Source organism: Scyliorhinus torazame, chromosome 2 (genome assembly GCF_047496885.1).
Source record: "Scyliorhinus torazame isolate Kashiwa2021f chromosome 2, sScyTor2.1, whole genome shotgun sequence".
In the NCBI taxonomy this organism is placed as follows: domain Eukaryota; kingdom Metazoa; phylum Chordata; class Chondrichthyes; order Carcharhiniformes; family Scyliorhinidae; genus Scyliorhinus; species Scyliorhinus torazame.
Window position 1 is genome coordinate 368,645,189 of NC_092708.1, and position 8,686 is coordinate 368,653,874.

An 8,686-nucleotide genomic window follows, 5' to 3' on the forward strand; every position below is an offset into this window, starting at 1 on the left:
GAAAAATGGAGTCCTCCAGCCAGCTTTGCATAGGGTCCTCCATTCATAGTCAGGTATCTGTCCAAACAAGAGGCCTTGTTTACTGTTAGCTTTTACTCCCCACACAGCCGGACAGTTTTGTCTGGTTTCAGTACCAGCACTACAGGTGCTGCCCAATCTGCAAATTGTACCGGCCGGATGATTCCCAGGTTTTACAACCGGTTTAGCTCATCCTCTACCTTCGTCAGCAATGCGCAAGGTACTGTGTGGGGCCTAAAGTACATAGATTGGTCCTCAGAGTCCATGTGAATCTTGACCACGGCACCTCTAATCTTACCCGGCCCTACAGACCCGGGTCTGGGCCCTGTACTACTATCAGGGACAATTGGACAGATTGTTGTCCATAGGCAGCTGGGGTCATTGTCATGCCGCCGATGGCCAACGGTTCTCCTGTGCATATTGCCGACCAGGCCTTAGTGTTCCTCAAGTTCAAACCCTGGATTCACGGCCTGACCTTTTTGAAAATCTGCCATCCTATCACAGAGACCACAGCCCCCGTCCCCAGTTCCATTACAAAGTGGGTGACCATTCACCTGGACGGTGACTTTGATGTGGGCAACCCATGGCACGGCAATGCAATTCAACCCTGCACTCGTCTTCATCAGACTACGCTAGGTGGAAGGCCCTGGCTCAAGGTGGGTGCATCCCCTTGGGGCCGAGACTAACCCTGCACGCGTCTTCATCAGACTACGCTAGATGGAAGGCCCTGGCTCAAGGTGGGTGCATCCCTCCACTGGGGTGATGTGTTTGCTGGCTGTCCCGGCGTTCCTGGCCCTTGTGGTTTCTCCGGCCACAAGTGCAGCACTTCCATGGGTCCTCCTCCAGTGGTTCTGGGGAGATACTTCATCTGGCTGCAGTGGCCCTCTGCAAATGGGCCTGGCCTGGTGTTGTTCGGGCAAGGGCTGAGTCCCAGAGGCTTTGTTCCTAGGGGGCATTGCATGCCTGAATGGGGGGCATTCAATCATTCACCTCAATCTCTAATGTACCATGGAGCTTCAGGACTCTCTTCTCCATCCTCTCCTGTGAGAGGCAGATCTCGATGGTCCTTTTCAGGTCCAAAGGCAATTTAGCGAGCAATTTCTGCTGGGTTGTCATGTTGTTAATCAGCACACAAGGCGGTTCCTTAGCATCTCTGGTAGGGATGTCCCATAATCGTAGTGCTCTGCCAGTGTGCATAACCCTGCCAGAAACTCAGTAACGGATTCCCCCAGGGTTCGCTCGGCCATATTGAACCGATATCTTTGGACAATGCCCGATGGTTTAGGGTCATAGTAGTCTGCCACCAATTCATTAAATGTCTTGGAGTCTTGGGCCGCAGGGTAGGTTAGGCTCTTTGTGCCACTGAAATTAGGGCCCCCACAGGCTGTCAAAAGAATCACTTTCTGCCGGTCCTCCCCAGTAATGACGTTCACCCTGAAGATATAGCGTATAGGCTCTGCATACTAAGCCCAGTCTTCTGTACTCAGGTCAAAAGCGTCGAGTCCACCGAAGAGCGGCATTTTTAAAACATTGCTAACCAAGCTCCTCTGTGTTGAGACGTAGCCATGGTCTGAATGTCCAGCAGCGCCACCTAGAGTTCCGTTTTATCCTCTTTGTCAATATTGTAGCCAAAGAGGAGTTCCGAAAAGGTAAGTCAGGAGTAGTTTATTTCCTACTCACATCCTGAGCGACAAGCAGCAAGCCACCACCTGAAAGATCGCTTCGCGTGGGAGGACGTGGCCTCGTTCGAGAGAACGAGAGCAGCGCAAAAGGGAAAGCGGAGTGGCAAGCTAGAGGGGTGCAGGGTAGAACATAGAACATAGAACATAGAACAATACAGCGCAGTACAGGCCCTTCGGCCCACGATGTTGCACCGAAACAAAAGCCATCCAACCTACACTATGCCATTATCATCCATATGTTTATCCAATAAACTTTTAAATGCCCTCAATGTTGGCGAGTTCACCACTGTAGCAGGTAGGGCATTCCATGGCCTCACTACTCTTTGTGTAAAGAACCTACCTCTGACCTCTGTCCTATATCTATTACCCCTCAGTTTAAAGTTATGTCCCCTCGTGCCAGCCATATCCATCCGCGGGAGAAGGCTCTCACTGTCCACCCTATCCAACCCCCTGATCATTTTGTATGCCTCTATTAAGTCTCCTCTTAACCTTCTTCTCTCCAACGAAAACAACCTCAAGTCCATCAGCCTTTCCTCATAAGATTTTCCCTCCATACCAGGCAACATCCTGGTAAATCTCCTCTGCACCCGCTCCAAAGCCTCCACGTCCTTCCTATAATGCGGTGACCAGAACTGTACGCAATACTCCAAATGCGGCCGTACCAGAGTTCTGTACAGCTGCAACATGACCTCCCGACTCCGGAACTCAATCCCTCTACCAATAAAGGCCAACACTCCATAGGCCTTCTTCACAACCCTATCAACCTGGGTGGCAACTTTCAGGGATCTATGTACATGGACACCTAGATCCCTCTGCTCATCCACACTTTCAAGAACTTTACCATTAGCCAAATATTCCGCATTCCTGTTATTCCTTCCAAAGTGAATCACCTCACACTTCTCTACATTAAACTCCATTTGCCACCTCTCGGCCCAGCTCTGCAGCTTATCTATATCCCTCTGTAATCTGCTACATCCTTCCACACTATCGACAACACCACCGACTTTAGTATCGTCTGCAAATTTACTCACCCACCCTTCTGCGCCTTCCTCTAGGTCATTGATAAAAATGACAAACAGCAACGGCCCCAGAACAGATCCTTGTGGTACTCCACTTGTGACTGTACTCCATTCTGAACATTTCCCATCAACCACCACCCTCTGTCTTCTTTCAGCTAGCCAATTTCTGATCCACATCTCTAAATCACCCTCAATCCCCAGCCTCCGTATTTTTTGCAATAGCCTACCGTGGGGAACCTTATCAAACGCTTTGCTGAAATCCATATACACCACATCAACTGCTCTACCCTCGTCTACCTGTTCAGTCACCTTCTCAAAGAACTCAATAAGGTTTGTGAGGCATGACCTACCCTTCACAAAGCCATGCTGACTATCCCTGATCATATTATTCCTATCTAGATGATTATAAATCTTGTCTCTTATAATCCCCTCCAAGACTTTACCCACTACAGACGTGAGGCTCACCGGCCTATAGTTGCCGGGGTTGTCTCTGCTCCCCTTTTTGAACAAAGGGACCACATTTGCTGTCCTCCAGTCCTCTGGCACTATTCCTGTAGCCAATGATGACATAAAAATCAAAGCCAAAGGTCCAGCAATCTCTTCCCTGGCCTCCCATAGAATCCTAGGATAAATCCCATCAGGTCCCGGGGACTTATCTATTTTCAGCCTGTCCAGAATTGCCAACACCTCTTCCCTACGTACCTCAATGCCATCTATTCTATTAGCCTGGGGCTCAGCATTCTCCTCCACAACATTATCTTTTTCCTGAGTGAATACTGACGAAAAATATTCATTTAGTATCTCGCCTATCTCTTCAGACTCCACACACAATTTCCCATCCCTGTCCTTGACTGGTCCTACTCTTTCCCTAGTCATTCGCTTATTCCTGACATACCTATAGAAAGCTTTTGGGTTTTCCTTGATCCTTCCTGCCAAATACTTCTCATGTCCCCTCCTTGCTCGTCTTAGCTCACTCTTTAGATCCTTCCTCGCTACCTTGTAACTATCCATCGCCCCAACCGAAACTTCACACTTCATCTTCACATAGGCCTCCTTCTTCCTCTTAACAAGAGATTCCACTTCCTTGGTAAACCACGGTTCCCTCGCTCGACGCCTTCCTCCCTGTCTGACCGGTACATACTTATCAAGAACACGCAGTAGCTGATCCTTGAACAAGCCCCACTTATCCAGTGTGCCCAACACTTGCAGCCTACTTCTCCACCTTATCCCCCCCAAGTCACGTCTAATGGCATCATAATTGCCCTTCCCCCAGCTATAACTCTTGCCCTGCGTTGTATACTTATCCCTTTCCATCATTAACGTAAACGTCACCGAATTGTGGTCACTGTCCCCAAAGTGCTCTCCTACCTCCAAATCCAACACCTGGCCTGGTTCATTACCCAAAACCAAATCCAACGTAAGGTAAGACGGGGAAAGAACGGGCGAGGGAAAAACGAGACAGTAACTCCCGGGAGGGGGGTCACCACACTAGCGGGAAAGCGAGCTCTGGGAGCATGCAGCGGATAAAGGCCGCTGCGTGCCCCCCCCCCCCCCGACAGGGGAGACAGCGCCAGGCAGGGTGGGGGGTTTAAACAGTGGGGACGGGGGAGCAAAGGGGAAAAAGAGCTGGGGGAGGGGGAACAGAGCGGGGGAGCATTGGAAAGAGGGGATAAGGGAGGTCAGGGGGGGGGGGACTAGGCAGAGAGGGGGACATGGGGAAAGGGGAAAAAAACACAACCTGAGCGAAAGCGGCAATATAGAACATAGACATAGAACATTACAGCGCAGTACTGGCCCTTCGGCCCTCGATGTTGCGCCGACCTGTGAAACTACTCTAAAGCCCTTCTACACTATTCCCTTAGCGTCCATGTGTCTATCCAATGACCATTTGAATGCCCTTAGTGTTGGCGAGTCCACTACTGTTGCAGGCAGGGCATTCCACGCCCTTACTACTCTCTGAGTAAAGAACCTACCTCTGACATCTGTCCTATATCTATCTCCCCTCAATTTAAAGCTATGTCCCCTCGTGCTAGAAATCACCATCCGAGGAAAAAGGCTCTCACTGTCCACCCTATCTAATCCTCTGATCATCTTGTATGCCTCAATTAAGTCACCTCTTAACCTTCTTCCCTCCAACGAAAACAGCCTCAAGTCCCTCAGCCTTCCCTCATAAGATCTTCCCTCCATACCAGGCAACATTCTGTTAAATCTCCTCTGCACCCTTTCCAAAGCTTCCACATCCTTCCTATAATGCGGCGACCAGAATTGCACGCAATACTCCAAATGTGGCCGCACCAGAGTTTTGTACAGCTGCAACTTGACCTCATGGCTCCGAAACTCAATCCCTCTACCAATAAAAGCTAACACACAGTACTCCTTCTTAACAACCCTTTCAAGGCAACTTTCAGGGATCTATGTACATGGACACCGAGATCTCTCTGCTCATCCACACTACCAAGAATCTTACCATTAGCCCAGTACTCTGTCTTCCTTCCAAAATGAATCACCTCACACTTTTCTGCATTAAACTCCATTTGCCACCTCTCAGCCCAGCGCTGCAGCGTATCTATGTCCCTCTGTAACTTGTAACATCCTTCCGCACTGTCCACAACTCCACCGACTTTAGTGTCATCTGCAAATTTACTCACCCATCCTTCTACGCCCTCCTCCAGGTCATTTATAAAAATGACAAACAGCAGTAGCCCCAAAACAGATCCTTGTGGTACACCATTAGTAACTGGACTCCAGTCTGAACATTTCCCATCAGCCACCACCCTTTGTCTTCTTCCAGCTAGCCAATTACTGATCCAAACTGCTAAATCAGGAGCTGTTTAGCACAGGGCTATATTGCTGGCTTTGAAAGCAGACCAAGGCAGGCCAGCAGCACGGTTCGATTCCCGTAACAGCCTCCCCGAACAGGTGCCGGAATGTGGCGACTAGGGGCTTTTCACAGTAACTTCATTTGAAGCCTACTTGTGACAATAAGCGATTTTCATTTGTTTCATTTCAAATCACCCTGAATCCCATGCCTCTGTATTTTCTGCAATACCCTACCATGGGGAACCTTATCGAACGCTTTACTGAAATCCATATACACCACATCAACTGCTTTACCCTCATCCACCTGTTTGGTCACCTTCTCAAAGAACTCAATAAGGTTTGTGAGGCACGACCTACCCTTCACAAAACCGTGTTGACTATCTCTAATCAAATTATTCCTTTCCAGATGATTATACATCCTATCTCTTATAAACCTTTCCAAGACCTTGCCCAGAACAGAAGTAAGGCTCACTGGTCAATACTTACCGGGGTTGTCTCTCCTCCCCTTCTTGAACAAGGGGGCAACATTTGCTATCCTCCAGTCTTCTGGCACTATTCCTGTAGACAAAGATGACTTAAAGATCAAAGCCAAAGGCTCAGCAAACTGCTCCCTAGCTTCCCAGAGAATCCTAGGATAAATCCCATCCGGCCCAGGGGACTTATCTATTTTCACATTTTCCAGAATTGCTAACACCTCCTCCTTATGAACCTCAGCCCTTCTAGTCTAGTAGCCTGAATCTCAGTATTCTCCTCAACAACATTGTTCTCCTCGGCTACAAAGGGCCGCAACCAGGGGCCCGTAGCAAGGAAGCACTGCAAGGAACCATCTAGTACGGTCTCTGGGCGAAGGGAGATCCTGGAATGCAGTGACCTACCCACGTGGAGGACACACAATTGATGGCCATGTTGGGCTCCCCCTGGACAAAGGGAAACCGCGGAGTGCAGGGCAGATCCACATGGCGGACGCACTGTTGGTGGCCATATTGGATGCCCCCTGGACAAAGGGAAGCCCTGGAGCGCAGGGACTCGACCGCATGGGGAGAGCAGTGATAGTGGCCATCTTGGATGGCCCCCTAATAAAGGGAAACCCCAGAGGGTAGGGGCGCATCCACCAGGCAAATATGGTTAATCCCACAGGAGCAGGGGGACAGAAACCCCCCACCAGGATAGATACCTGGAACATCAAGGGACTTAACGACCCAGTGAAAAGATCCAGAGTCTTCATCAACCTAAGAAACATGAAAGCCGACATAGTCTTCCTCCAAGAGACGCACCTGAAAGATCAGGACTGACTGCGGGTAAGGAAGGGCTTGGTGGGACAGACCTACCATTCCTGCTGGGGGGCGCGGGCTAGGCGGGTGGCAATACTGATCAATAAGAGGACGATGTTTAAGGTGACAAAGACGGTTATGGACCCAGGGGGATGGTACGTCATGGTCAGCAGGGCCCGAGACGGGGCACTGGTAGTACTCATTAACGTGTACACTCCCAACTGGGCCGTCACAAAATTCATTAAAAAGACCATGGCAGAAATCCCCGACATAGCGACGCACTGACTGGTCATCCGGGGGGGGGGGGGGGGGGGGGCTTTATCTGTGTACAGGATCCAAGGGCAGACTGGTTGCACCCTAAAACAGGGAAGACCTCGAACATGGCGAAGGAACTCGGTCATTTTATGGAGCAGATGTGGGCGGTGGACCCTTGGAGGTTCACCCACCCAGGGGAGAAAGAGTTCTCGTACTTCTCCCCAGTCCACAACATATACTCTAGGATCAACTTCTTTGTGATGGGGAAATCAGTGCTTCCAGGGTTGCTCAAGGCAGAATACTCCGCAATCATAATCTCCGCCCAGGCTCCAAATTACATGGATATGAGGTTGGAGTCAGGCAGTACCCAACCGTCCCACATGGAGGTTGGACACTGCACTACTAGCCGACATGGCTTTCAGCGAGAGGGTATCACTGGCCATAGCGGAGTACACGACAAACTACCAAAACGGGGAGGTCTCACCCTCCATGTTCTGGGAGACACCAAAGGCTGTCATTAGAGGGGAATTTATCACCTTTAAAGCGCAAAGAGACAGGGAGGAGAGAGTGGCTAGGCAGTAGTTGGTCGACTCCATACCGGAGGTAGGCCGTAAATACTCTGAGGCCCTGACCGTAGAGCTCCTGGCAGAGAGGAAAATGCTACAAATGGACTTTGACCTGCTCTCCATGAGGAAAGCAGTACACCAACTCCGCCAAGCACGGGGGACCCTATATGAACTCAAAGATAAAGCCAGCCACCTGCTGGCTCACCAGCTGAGAAAGCAGTCAGCCACGAGAGAGATCATGCAAATTAGAGACAGCAGAGGTATATTGGAAACATACCCAGACAAGGTTAACAAAACCTTTGAGGTCTTTTACCAGGGGCTGTACATCTCAGCGCCCCCACCAGGGGACTCGGTGATGAAACAGTCGTCGATGGACTGGGCATGCCAGTTGTGGGGAGGTCAGAAAACGGGGCTTGGAAGTGTGGTAGTCACCACTGTTTGTACATATGACGTATATGAGAAGTAATACGGTAAGGCTCCTGTACTACAGTTACGGGGGTAAATCCCTGCCTGCTGGCTCCGGCCAGTAGGCGGAGTATAAATGTGTGTGCTCACCGAGCTGCAGCCATTTCGGCAGCAGCTGTAGGAGGCAATGCACCTCTGCTTAATAATGCCTCGATTACTCTCTACTCTCGTCTCGTCGTAATTGATAGTGCATCAATTTATTAAGCAGAGATTTTAGAGCGATGGACCTACGCATCAAGCCAGATCGCCTGCAGCTGCACCCACAAGCAGACAACGCCACGTCGGCCTTCGACCACTGGCTAGCTTGCTTTGAAGCCTACATCGGATCAGCGACAGAACAACCCTCAGGTGCACAGAAACTCCAGATCCTGTACACACGGTTGAGCTCCGATATTTTTCCCCTTATCCGGGACGCGGCCAACTACACTGAGGCCATGGCGCTTCTGAAAGAGAACTACACCCGGCCGATCAACAAACTCTTCGCCAGGCACCTCCTGTCCACACGGCAACAACTCCCCGGTGAGTCATTGGAAGATTTCTGGCGTGCCCTGCACGCCCTGACGAGGAACTGTGATTGCCAGGCAGTTTCG